The following is a 14,625-nucleotide window of genomic DNA, read 5'->3' as shown; positions in this document are numbered from 1 at the left end:
TCAAATCCGTTTGTTATTGTTATATTTGTTATGGTGACCTGTGATCAGCGACCGCTGATGTTGCTATTGTAAGTGCTTGGGGGCACCGTGAACCACACCCACATAAATGAGAACTTAATAAGTATGGTGTGTGTTCTGACTGTCCCACCAACCGGTCTTTCCCCTGTCTCTCTCCCTCTGTTCAGGCCTCCCTGTTCCCTGAGACGCCACAGTACAGAAATTAGGACAACGAATAACCCTACAATGGCTTCTAAGTGTTCATGTGAAAGGGTCAAGCATCTCTCACTTTAATGCTTATTTATTTTTTTGAGAGAGACAGAGACAGAATGCGAGTGGTTAGGGGCAGAGAGAGAGGGAGACACAGAATCTGAAGAGGCTCCAGGCTCTGAGCTGCCAGCACAGAGCCCGACGCGGGGATCGAACTCACGAGCTGTGAGATCATGACCCGAGCCATGACCCATGACGCTCAACCGACTGAGCCACCCAGGCGCCCCAAGCATCTCTCACCTTAAATCCAAAGCGAGAAATGACTAAGCTCAGTGAGGAAGGCTGAGACAGGCTGAGACAGGCTGAAAGGTAGGCCTCTTGTGCCAAAAGCAGGAGTTGTGAATGCAAAGGAAAAGTTCTTGAAGGAAATCAAAAGGGTTCCTCCGGCGAACACACTGACGATAAGAAAGCAAAAAGCCCTTACTGCTGACATGGAGAAAGTTTTCGTGGTCTGGATAGAAGACGAAAGCAGCCACGGCAGTCCCGTAAGTCGAAGCCTAATCCGGAGAGAAGCTTTGGCTCCTCACTTCTGTGAAGGCTGAGAGAGGTGAGGAAACTGCAGGAGAACATCTGGAAGCTAGCAGAGGTTGGTTCCTGAGGCCTAAGAAGCCGTCTCCGTAACATTAAAAAGGACAAGGTGAAGCAGCAAGTGTTGATATAGAAGCTTCAGCAAGTTATCCAGAAGATCTGGCTAAGATCACGGATGAAGGTGGCTTTGCTAAACAACAGATGTTCAGTGCAGATGAAACAGCCTTCTATTGGAAGAAGACGCCGTCCAGGACTCTCCCAGCTAGAGAGGAGAGGGCACTGCTTGGCTTCAAACTTCAAAGGACAGGCTGACTCTCTTGTCAGGGATCAATGCAGCTATGACTTTAAAGTCAATGCTCATTTACCATTCCAAAATTCCTAGGGCCCCCAAGAATTACGCCAGATCTACTCTGCCTGTGCTCTATAAATAAAACAACAAAGTCTGGATGATGGCACATCTGTTTACAACATGATTTTCTGGATATTTTAAGGCCACTGTTGAGACCTACTGCTCAGAAGAAAAGATTCCTTTCAAAATTTTACTGCTCATTGACCATGCGCCTGGTTACCTAAGAGCTCTGATGGAGATGCACAACGAGATTAATGTCTTCATGCTCACTAACACAACATCCATTCAGTAGCCCATTGATCAAGGAGTAATTTCAACTTTCAAGTCTTTTTATTTAAGGAATACATTTCAGGGAGAGTAGTTACGATGGTAGAGTAGTAAGGGGACCCTGGGCTTGTCTCAGCCCTCGAACACAGCTAGACCAACATCAAACCACTTTGAACACCTAGGAAATCGATCCGGGGATGAACAGAACAATGTGCATCATTTCAGGGAGAGAATATGGCAGTATGCAATGCAGAGAGGTGAGTAAGGGGAAAGGAGAGTTGTGCGGTGCCACAGAGGGGAAGTAAGCATTTTTGCGGAGAGGGGAGAGAGGGGGGTAGATTCAGCAGCATGCTCGGATGGCACAAGAAAAGCACTCCTCCTCAAAGTAGCTAGAGAGAAAGAGAGTGTGAAAACACATACAGGGGACTGAACAAGATAACTGTTCTTCCAAAACCATTGACGGTGGAAAAAGGAGAGGGTTTCAATACTGCCTATTTTTTATAAAGAGCAGATCACAGAGACTGAAGTCTCACAGGTCAGTGCCTGGCAGTGCTCTGGCGTGGAAGCAGGATGGAGCCCCATGAGGGGACCTTACGGTCTGAGGATCCCCTGGTCACATGAAGAGAAACAGTTCCCCTGTTCGGAGTGCATTTGGTAGAGGCAATATGGCTCCCCAAGGGCAAAGGACCCAGCAGGTGCCATACGGCTGCTCCACTCACTGGTACAGGAATAAAGATGCCAGCTGAGGACAGCAAACCCTGGCGCCAGCTCTGTGTGGTGATTTACCATAAACTCTGAGCTGCTGCCACTGCATAGTCATGCAAACATTTTCTGGACAAACTGTACTGGTCACAGTGCAGTGAGACCCTCCCCCAGAAGATCACTGCAGGTCTGAGCCCCAGGAGTCTCTGAAGTGTGGGGTTTTGAAACACAGCTACGCCTGAGATAAAACTCTGGAGGGGGGCAGCCCCCTGGCAGGCACACAGCTCAGACACTGACCAGGGAAAGGCGGGGAGCTGATGGAAGCCAGGGACACAGAAGGGGTAAATGATCACATGTGTGTGAGGGTGCAAACTTCCTGCTCTGACGACTAGGGAGTGAGGAGTGAGGAGAAGCCATTTTTGCCACTAGCCCACCCACACTAAATGACACCAATGAGCTAAGCAGTGCCACCAAGTGGAGAAGAGAGCCATTACACCAAGCCCAGGCTATCTTTCCCTTCCAGGCACATCTCCACTAGGGCAAGTCCACCTGAGAATCAGAGCAGCAGGCTCCACCCCCAGAAGACCAGCACAGATGCTTTCCACATACTTAGCCTATGGATCATAGAGCACTGCAAAGCTTCGGCTTTAGGCGGAAACAGGATCTAGCTTCATTTGGATGTTTTTGGTTTGTTTGTTCATTTTTTTATACTTCTACTTTTGTTGTTGTTGTTGTTGTTGTTTTCCCTTGGATACAGGAAGTACAAATTTTTAATTTCATTTCATTTTTTTAATTTTTATTTTTTTCTCTTTTTCTCTTTTTCCTTTTTCTATCAAGATTCTCTTAACAAGCAGAGAAAAACACACCAAGGATCTAGCTTCCTATATTTGATTTTTTTTAATTTTTAAAATTTTTATTGTATTCTGTTACTTTTTTTCTTCCTCCAAAATGACAAGATGAAGCAATTCACCCCAAAAGAAAAAAACAGGAAGAAATGACGACCAAGGATTTAATCAATACAGATATAAGTAAGATGTCTGAAGTAGAATTTAAAACAATTATAAGGATTTTAGCTGGGCTTGAAAAAAGCATAGAAGACATTAGAGAATCCTTCACTACAGAGATAAAAGAGCTAAAATCTAGTCAGGCCAAAATTAAAAATGCTATAACCGAGATGCAAACCTGAATAGATGCCATAACAGTGAGGATGGACAAAGCAGAGGAACAAATTAGTGACACAGAAGATATAATTATTGGGGCGCCTGGGTGGCGCAGTCGGTTAAGCGTCCGACTTCAGCCAGGTCACGATCTCGCGGTCCGTGAGTTCGAGCCCCGCGTCGGGCTCTGGGCTGATGGCTCAGAGCCTGGAGCCTGTTTCCGATTCTGTGTCTCCCTCTCTCTCTGCCCCTCCCCCGTTCATGCTCTGTCTCTCTCTGTCCCAAAAATAAATAAACGTTGAAAAAAATTTAAAAAAAAAAAAAAAAAAGAAGATATAATTATGGAAAATAGTGAGTCTGAAAAAGAGGGAAAAACAAAAGTAATGGGTAACAAGGTAGACTTAGGGAATCCAGCAACTTATTAAGATGGAATAACATTCATATCATAGGAGTCCCATAAGATTAAGAGAGAGGAAAAAGGGCAGAAGGTTTATCTGAACAAATTATAGCTGAAAACTTCCTTAATCTGGGGAAGGACACAGGCATCAAAATCCAAAAAGCACAGAGAATTCCCAGTGAGGTCAATAAAAGCCAGCTACCACCAAGGCAAATTCACAAAATACACAGACAAGGAAAGAATTCTGAAAGCAGCAAGGGCAAAAAGTCCTTAACCTCCAAGGAAGACAGATCAGGTTCCCAGCAGATATGTCCACAGAAACTTGGCAGTCCAGAAGAGAGTGGCAGGATATATTCAAAGTGCTGAGTGGGAAGAATATGAAGCCAAGAATATTTTATCCAGCAAGGCAGGAATTCTGAATAGAAAGATAAAGAGTTTCCCAGACAAATAAAACCTAAAAGAGTTTGTGACCACTAAACCAGCCCTGCAAGAAATATTAAGGGGGACTCTTTGAGGATTGGGGGGGGGGCGGACCAAAAGCAACAAAGACTAGAAAGGAAAAGAGAACATCACCAGAAACACCAACTCTACAGGTAACACAATGGCACTAAACTTTTATCTTTCAATAATCACCCTGAATGTAAAAGACAAAATGCTTCAATCAAAAGAAAGAGAGTATCAAAATGGATAAAAAACCAAGACCCATCTATCTACTGCCTACAGAGACCTAAAAGACATCGGAAGATTGAAAGTGAGGAGAAGGAAAACCATCTATCAGGCTTTTGGACTCCAAAAGAAGGCTGGAGTAGCCATATTTATAGCAGAAAAACTAGATTTTAACCAAAGATTGTAAAAGGAGAGATGATGAGGGTATTATATCAGATTAAGGGGTCTATCCGCCAAGAAGATCTAACAATTATAAGTATTTATGCCCCTAACTTTAAAGCACCCAAACATATAAATCAATTGTAACAAAACAAACATAAATAAACTCATTGATAGGGGTGCCTGTGTGGCTCAGTTGGTTAAGCGTCCAACTTCAGCTCAGGTCATGATCTCACAGTTTGTGGGTTCGAGCCCCACATCAGGCTCTGTGCTGACAGCTCAGAGCCTGGAGCCTGCTTCGGATTCTGTGTCTCCTTCTATCTCTGTCCCTCCCCCACTTGTGCTCTGTCTCTCTCTGTCTCTCAAAAATAAATAGATGTAAAAAAAATTTTTTTTAATAAAATAAAAAATAAATAAAAATAAATAAATAAAAGAAACTCATTGATAATAATATAATAATAGTATGGGACTTTAATGTCCCACTTACAGCAATGGACAGATCATCTAAGCAGAAAATCAACAAGGAAACAATGGCTTTGAAGGACACACTGGACCAGATGGACTTAACAAATATATACATAGCATTCTATCCTAAAGCAACAGAATACACATTCTTTTTGAGTGCACATGGGAAATTCTCCAGAACAGATCATGTATTGAATCATAAGTCATCCCTCAACAAGTAAAAAAAGGATCAAGATCATACCATGCATATTTTCAGACCAGAATGCTATGAAACTTGAAGTCAACCACAAGAAAAAATTTGGGAAGACCACAAATACTTGGAGGTTAAAGAACGTCCTACTAGAGAATGAATGTATTAACCAGGAAACTAAAGAGGAAATTAAAAAATACATGGAAGCAAATGAACATGAAAACATGACAGTCCAAAACCCTTGGGATGCAGAAAAGGCAGTCCTAAAAGGAAAGTATATTGCCATACAGGCTTATCTCAAGAAGCAAAAAAGGTCTCAACTACACAACCTGACCTTACACCTAAAGGAGCTAGAAAAAGAACAGCAAATAAAGCCTAAAGCCAGCAGAAGAGGGGAAATAATAAAGATTATGACAGAAATAAATGCTATAGAAACAAACAAACAACAAGGAAAAAATAGTAGAATAGATCAAAGCTCTTCCTTTGAAAGAATTAATAAAATTGATAAAGAAAAGATAAAGGACTCAAATGAGAATATTATAAAAAATTATATGTCAACAAACAGGGCAAGCTCAAAGAAATGGATGAATTACTAGAAACATACAAATTACCAAAACTGAAACAGGAAGAAATATAAGATTTGAACAGATCCATAACCAGCAAAGAAATTGAAATGGTAATCAAAAATCTCCTAACAAACGAAGTACAGGGCCAGATGGCTTCCCAGGGGAATTCTACCAGACATCTAAAGAAGAGTTAATACCTAGTCTTCTCAAACTGTTCCAAAAAATAGAAACAGAAGGAAAATTTCCAAACTCATTCTACGAGGCCTACATTACTTCATATAAAGGAGAATTAAAGGCCAATATCCCTGATGAACATGGATGCAAAAATTCTCAATAATATACTAGCAAATAGAATTCAATAGTATATTAAAAGAATTATTCACCCAAGTGGGATTTATCCTTGGGCTGTAGGGCTGGTTCAATATTTGCAAATCAATCATCATAATACACTACATTAATAAAAGAAATGATAAGAACCATATGATCCTCTCAACAGGTACAGAAAAAGCATTTGACATAATATAGCATCCGTTCTTGATAAAAACCCTCAACAAAGTAGGGATAGATGGAACATACTTCAACATCATGAAGGCCATATACGAAAGACCCACAGCTAGTATCATCCACAATCAAGAAAAACTGAGAGCTTTTCCTTACAAAACAAGACAAGGATGTCCACTCTCACCATTACTATTTAACATAGTACTGGAAGTCTTAGCCTCAGCAATCACACAACAAAAAGAAATAAAATGCATCAGAATCAGCAAGGAAGAAGTCAAACTTTCATTATTTGCAGACATGATATTCTATGTAGAAAACCTGAAAGACTCCACCAAAAAACTGCTAGAACTAATACCTGAATTCAGTAAAGTTGCAGGATATAAAGCCAATGTACAGAAATTGGTTGCATTTCTATACACTAATGATGAGACAGCAAAAAGAGAAGTCAAGGAATTGATCTCATTTGCAATTGCACCAAAAACAACAAAATACTGAGGAATAAACCTAACCAAAGAGGTAAATTATCTGTATTCTGAAAACTATAGAACACTTGTGAAAGAAATTAAAGAGGACACAAAAAAAATGGAAAAACATTCCATTCTCATGGATTGGAAGAACATTGTTAAAATGTCTATACTACATAAGGCAATCTACATATTTAATTCAATTCCCATCAAAATGCCAGCAGCATCTTTCCCAGAGCTAGAACAAACAATCCTAAAATCTGTATGGGACCACAAAAGACCCCCAAAAGGCAAAGCAAACCTGAAAAAGAGAAACAAAACTGGAGGCATCACGATTCCAGATTTCAAGCTATATTATAAACCTGTAGTCATCAAGACAGTATGGTGCTGGCACAAAAACACATAGATCAATGGAAAAGAATAGAAAACCCAGAAATGGACCCACAACTATATGGTCAACTAATCTTTTACAAAGCAGGAAAGAATATCCAACAGAAAAAAAGACAGTCTCTTCAACAAATGGTGTTGGGAAAACTGGACAGCAACGTGCAGAAGAATGAAACTAGACCACTTTCTTACACCATATACAAAAGTAAATTCAAAGTGGATGAAAGACCTAACTGTGAGAGGAAACCATCAAAATCCTAGAGGAGACCACAAGCAGCAACCTCTTACTAGACACATTACCAGAGGCAAGGGAGACTAAAGCAAACATAAACTATTGGGACTTCATCAAAATCAAAATCTGCACAGCAAAGGAAACAACCAACAAAACAAAAGGGCAGCCTATGAATGGGAGAAGATATTTGCAAATTACATATCTGATAAAGGGGTTGTATCCAAAATCTATAAAGAACTTATCAAAGTCAACAACCAAAAAAATAAATAAATAACCCAGTTAAGAATGGGCAGGTGAGGGGCACCTGGATACCTCAGTCAGTTAAACATCTGATTCCTGATTTTGGCTCAGGTCATGATCTCATGGTTTATGAGTTCAAGCCATGCATTGGGCTCTGCACTAACAGCATGGAGCCTCTTTGGGATTCTCTCTCTCACTCTCTCTGCCACTCCCCCACTAACATACTTCCCCTCTCTCTCTTTCTCTCTCTCTCAAAATAATGTTTAAAACATTTTTAAATATCTTTTAAAAAAATGAAATGGGCAGATCACACGAATAGACACTTTTCCAAAGAAGACATACAGATAACTAATAGACACATCAAAAGATGCTAAACATCACTCATCATCAGAGAAATACAAATCTGAGCCATGATGAGATACTACCTCATGTCTGCCAGAATGGCTAAAATTAACAAAACAAAAAACAACAGTATTGGCAATGATTCAGAGAAAGGAGAGCCCTCTTGCATTGCTGGTGGGAATGCAAACTTGTGCAGACACTCTGGAGAATAGTATGGAGGTTCCTCAAAAAGTTAAAAGTAGAACTACCCTACAATCCAGCAATTGCCTGACTAGAGATTTATCCAGGATTCAAAAATACAGATTCCCAGGGGTACATCCATCCTGATGTTTATAGCAGCATTATCAACAATACCCAAGCTATGGAGAGAGCCCAAATGTCCACTGAATGATGAATAGATAAGAAGTGGGGTGTGTGTGTGTGTGTGTGTGTGTGTGTGTGTGTGTGTGTGATGGATTATTACTCAGCCATCAAAAAGAATAAAATCTTGCCATTTACAACAACATGGATGAAACTACAGGGTATTATGCTAAGCAAAATAAGTCAGTCAGAGAAAGACAAACACTACATGACATCATTCATATGTGGAATTTAAGAAACAAAGCACATGAACATATGGGAGGAGGGAGGAAAAAAGAGAGAGAGAAACAAACCGTGAAAGACTCTTAAAGATAGAGAACAAACTGAGGGTTAATGGAGAAAGCTGGGTGGGATATGGGCTAGACGGGTGATGGGTGCTAAGGAGGGCACTTGTTATGATGAGCACTGGGTGTTGCATGTAAGTGATGAATCACTGAATTTTGCTCCTGAAACCAATATTGTACTGTATGTTAACTAACTAGAGTTGAAATAAAAATTTGAAAAATCAAACATTTCATAAGGTATAACTGCCAGAGGTATAGTGATTCCTCAGGGCAAAGTAAATTGAAAAATTACTGGAAAGGATTCACCAGTCTAGATGCCAATAAGAACATTTGTGATTCATCAAAACATCAACATCAACAGGAGTTTGAAAGGAGTTGATTCCAGCCCTCATGGATGACCTTGAGGGGTTTAAGACTTGAGTGAAGAAAGTAACTGCAGATGTGGTGGAAACAGCAAGAGAACGAGAATCAGTAGAGAAGCCTGAAGATGAGACTGAATTGCTATGAGCTCATGATAAAACCTGAATGGGTGAGGAGTTGCTTCATGTGGATGAGCAAAGAAAGTGATTTCTTGAGAAGGAATCTACTCCTGGTGAATATGTTGTGAAGATTGTATAAATGACAACAAAGGATTTAGAATATTCCCCATAAACATAGTTAATAAAGCAGCAGCAGGGTTTGAGAGCATTGACTCCAATTCTGAAAGTTCTGTGGATAAAATGCAATCAAACAGCATCACATGCTATAGAGATACTGTTCATGAAAGGAAGAGATTATCAACACAGCAAACTTAATTGTTATCTTATTTAAAGAAACTGCCACTGTCACCCAATTTTCGTTAACCACCACCCTGATCAGTCAGCAGCCATCAACATTGAGGCAAGACCCTCCAACAGAAAAACATTACAACTCACTGAAAGCTCAGATGATGGTTAGCGTCTTTTAGCAATAAAGTATTTTGAAATTAAGGTATGTATGTTGTGTTTTTAGACATAAAGCTATTGCACACTTATTACAAATGACTCTAGTGTAAACATAACTTTCCTATGCACCAGAAAGCCAAAAAATTCATTTGACTTATTTTATCATGATGCTTGACTTATCGAGGTGGTCTGGAACTGAACTACATCTCCAAGGTGTGCCTTTATATTTGAGGGTTCATTTAGGCTCACAATCCTTTGTTTAGACATTCAGGTATGAGGGATTGGCGTGGAAGGACTGGGTTGGGAGGAGATTGTATGAAAGTCAGAGGTAGTGACCTCCATCCACTTTTTTTCTTTCACAGTCTTCTTGAGAATTGCCAACTGATACAGTAAATGAGATGACAGGTGCATGTATATTTAGATGTTGCAAAGATTTCTAAAATTTTAAGTAAAAACAAACTTTATATACATTAAAGTACAATCAGGAAGTCACTTTTTAATATATGTCTATGAATATGTTATGTCCTTACTAAGGAACACTGAAGATCTTAAAATGTAACAGATAGATAGATAGATAGATAGATGATAGATAGATAGATAGATAGATAGATAGATAGATAGATAGATATAGACAGACAGACATGGATGGATGTAAGGATGTATGGATGGATGTTGGGTTGATGGGTGGATGGGTAGATGGATGTATATAATGATAGAGATAAGATACATACTGATTATAGTTTTAACTTCCATACAAAATATTTTGAACATATCCTTAGATATCATTTAGTCAATATTTTTCCAATATTGGCTTAATATCAGTTTTAATTTTTGAGACAGAGAGAGAGAGAGAGAATAGGAGCAGGAGAGAGGGGCAGAAGGAGAGAGATAGATAATCTTAAACAGGCTCCATGCTTACCACAGAGCCCAACATGGGGCTCACTCTCATGCCTGTGAGATCATGACCTGAGCAGAAACCAAGTCAGACACTTAACCCACTGAGTCACCCAGGTGCCCCCACATCAATTTTTTAAGTATTCTTAGTCTCTTGACCTTCCTTCCCTCCCTATAATCACTCACTTGAAGTTCATCATTCCCGTGCACATCTTTAATGCCTTAAATATATTTTCCACAAATTCTTGTTTCCATAGAATATATGAGAGTTGGCTTTGAAGGTGTTAAATCTTATATAAATTGTATCATACATTTTTGAGATCTATCCACATGCATTCATGAACTCTGTTCATTCTTATAAACTGCCGTATAATATTTACATTTTATAAATATTCCACGACTTTAAAATTGTTTTTCTTATTGATGAACATACAGGATTTTTCCAATTTCTTGCTATTACAAACAACAGTGTTATAAGTAGTATTATAGTAGTATAAACAACAGTGTTATAAGTAGTATTATAAGTATTATATTATATATACTTATATAAGTAGTATTATAATACTATAGTATTTTAGTAGTATTATATAGTAGTATCTCTCCTTGTACATATGAGCACAAATCTTCTACTGATACACACATAGTTAGAAGTAAAATTACTATACCCTAGAGCATGCAAAATTTTGACTTATTGGAGGATACAAAATTATTTTCCAAAGTGGCTGTACCGATTTTACCCCCACCAGTAAGGCAAATGAGTTCGAGGCTCCACATTCTGACCCAAACTTGTCAGATCTTTACATTTTTGCCAATTGAAGAGTATGAAATGGTACCTCAGGTTTTACTTTGAACTTCTCTGATGACTAGTGAGATGGATTGTTCTTCATATGTTCAGTGCCCACCCATCCTTCCTACCCTGCAACTTGTCTGCTCATATCCTGTGTCATTTTCCTAGCAAGTTTCTAGTCTTCAGCTTATTGCTTTCAAGGAGTTTGAATGTATTCTGGTTACTAATCATCCACAGGTTATATGTTTTCCAAAAACCTCTCAGTCCATGGTTTGTCTTTTCATTTGTTTACGAATGGAAGTTCCTTTCACATGCAGTCATTTTGATGTGCATTTTCTTCCATGGTTTGTGTTGTTTATGTCTTATTATTTAAAATCCCAACCCACACTGAGGTTAGATATTCTCCAATGTTTTTATTTCAGATTTGAAAATTTATGCCACTAGTCTACCTGGAATGCATTTTTATGTATGGTGTGAAGTAGGGAGGCTAATTTTAATTTCTTGCATATGAGTCTCCAATTGTCCCACACCATTTATTGAAGAGTCCATCATTTCCCATTTGACATACAATGCAACCTTGCCATAAATTGTTTCCATTATGCATGATTTTGTTTCTGGGTTACCAACTTTGTGTGTTTATAAATCAATGTTTTGCCCTTGAGCTAATTTCACACTGCTTTAATTACTATGGCTACAAAATTAGTCTTGAAAGTATGTCTGCTACCTTCTTCTTCAAAATTGTCTTCTCCATTCTTAGATATATAGTTTTCCAAATGGCTTAATTATCTTAAGTGTAAAACATTTTTGCAATTGGGTTGCAGTTAGATTGCATTTGTAGCTTAACTTCTTGGAAACTGACATTGTTAGAGTAAGTCTTTCCATTTATACAAATGGTAACTCTATTTATTTACATTTTCTTTAATGTCTTTTGAGAAAGATGTACATTTTTCCATGAAGATCTTATGTATACTTTGTTGAGTTTATTTCCAAGGACCATAGAGTTGTTTTGTTTTGTGTGGAATTTTTGGCAGCTACAAATAATACATTAATTAAACTTTGTTGGTTTTTAAAAGAAACTGATGTTCACACATAGATATTTTATTCAGAAGCTTTGTTGAAGTCTCTAATTTTAATACTCTTCCAATGGGTTTGGGATTTTGATGTAAAAAAATCATATCATCTGAAAACAACATTTTGAGAACTTCTTTCTAATCGTTATTCATTTTTTTCCCTTTTTTCAGCCTTACTGCAATACCTTAGACTTCCATCCGAAACAGTTACACAAAGTTCACAAATGGAAAAAAATTTAAAGCATTTAGGCAAGCATGCACACTTAGATTATTAAATTATGGCAAAAAGTAGGATGTGTTAACCAAAAAGTTGGAATGGTGGTTATCTTTAGGGAAAAGAGAGAGTTTTCATTGGAAAGGCAGCTGGGGACTTGTAGGGGTAGAAGAATACTGGGTGGGGGGTTATGCAAGGTTTTGAATTACAGTAATTCATCAATCTTACACTTTCCTTCACGCAGTTTTTCTATATGTGTTATACTTTAAAATTTTTTAAATATTTTTAAATTGTTTAAGAATGAATGGGATACCATTTTGTTTTCACATACTCCAGAACAGTTGGCCAAATGTTGGTATGATCTGGTCCTTATGGAGAACAGAGTGAAAAAACAGTTGTAAATTCTTCGAACTTGGTGGATTTTTTTCAATACATGGGGTTTTGATTTCTGAGTTTCTTTAATGATTATAATTCACTCACATGCTCCATTTCTTATTAAATCACTTGGTTATATTTTCACAAAAATTAGTTTGCTTTGTTTTCCATTGAATAAATTAGTTCATAATCTCATATTTTCAATCTGTCATATCCATACTTTTGTCCATTTTTTTCATTGCTAATATTATTTATTCTACACCCTTTGAAGGTGATTTTTATTTTCCTCTTTGTACTTCATTTTGTACTGTTTAAGTTTCTTACAAAAAAATCACGTATTGCTTTTATAATCCATAACAGCCTAAGAAGCCTACTTCAGCTTTGGGAGGGGAAAGTCAGGCATCTGGCATTCTTTCACAACGTGAAGCAGCATCTCATGAGGCACCCACTTCACCCTAGTGTCCTAATTAAATATCCAGCACGTCACAAGTCGGGTCTGTGAAAGTGTCCCGTGGTACAGGAAAATGGATGTCACATGGCACTTTTGGAAATACAAACAATGCGTGTCTAGGAATGATTATCAAAGCAAATGGATTCCCCTTCACATTTGCATCTTGCCCTAGAGAAGCCCCAACCTTGTGTTGTCTCCAGGACGAGAAGTGTGTTTACCTCAAGTGTTCACTCTCTTGGTCTCCCCCAAATGAGTATTTCATTGTCTCTGGGACCACTGTCTACTAGAATTAAATTTTTGGCAACAGCCTTAGAAAGGTCACTTCCATCAATGGAAGAAAGTAGACTAAGCTATTTCCACCAAACCCTAATGTTCTGAGGGATTGTTGGAATGCAACATATAGGAAAAGTATTTCATTTTCTTTTTTTTTTATTTTCAATTTTTTATTTAAATTCTCATTAGTTAACATACAGTGTGGTATTGATTTCAGGATTAGAACTCAGTGATTCATCACTTACATAGGACACCCAGTACGCATCCCAACAAATGCCCTCCTTAATCCCCATCACCATCTAGCCCATCCCCCACCCTCCTCCCTCCATCAACCCTCTGTTTGTTCAAGCAGGAGTCATCTGTGGCTCAACTATGACTTCACATGTGCCATGCCCCTTTAGTTGCATCTTAAGCTTTTATTTTAGATAGAAGTACCACATCATCTCGATTTAGCTTTACCTTGTATTTTAAGCTATAGAGTGTAATAAGTGAAAACGTCATCCTCATAGGTCAGTGTTTACCCATTTCCTTTCCACTTCTCAAAGGCAGACAGGCTCTCCAACTCATAATCCCATCCCCCGTATGCCACACAGCCTGCAGAGCTGCTAGACTGCAAGGTGATTCTGCAAATGACAGGAGCAGTGATGTATCATTTGAAAGGTTCACAGATTGCTCAAAGAGGACTTATCCCAACGTTTCTGAGGTGAATTCCATCCCAGTCACATACATCTCCCAGAGGTTGACTCTGGCCGAGGATTTCGAGACAGCTCATTCCCCAAACTGAAGCTATTAACTTCTTCGGACACACAGCCGTAAAATGTGCTGTGAGCGAGACTTGGGCACAATTTCCAGTATTCATTTGCCTCTGAAAATAACTTGCCTGATCACATAAACAAAGCACCATTTCTCTGATGGATATTAGTGGCTTAATTGTTTGATTCGAGCCAGGAAGAGACGCGTAATTGCGTTCACTTCCACAAACTCACTGGGGCTGGACATTTGTCGAGACTGCCTACATGTAAAGGATGACATCGGTTTATTACTGTAATCTCTTCCTTTGGCAAACGTTAATGAAGAATGAAGCTTTCTCAGTTCAACATGTCCGCTCTGTGGGC

At 38.7% G+C, this 14,625-nt stretch overlaps 1 pseudogene; it reads left to right on the top strand.

The window, feature by feature from the left end:
• Nucleotides 1-243: 243 nt before the first annotated feature.
• On the top strand, nt 244-9,444 carry LOC124516974 (tigger transposable element-derived protein 1-like; annotated as a pseudogene).
• Nucleotides 9,445-14,625: the final 5,181 nt, after the last annotated feature.

This window comes from Lynx rufus, unplaced genomic scaffold (genome assembly GCF_022079265.1).
Source record: "Lynx rufus isolate CCGP_SWC_20201006 ecotype Redwood Valley unplaced genomic scaffold, mLynRuf1.p SCAF_20, whole genome shotgun sequence".
Classification (NCBI taxonomy): domain Eukaryota; kingdom Metazoa; phylum Chordata; class Mammalia; order Carnivora; family Felidae; genus Lynx; species Lynx rufus.
Note: the sequence above shows the minus strand (reverse complement) of the source record. Positions and strands in the feature narration are given on the sequence as shown.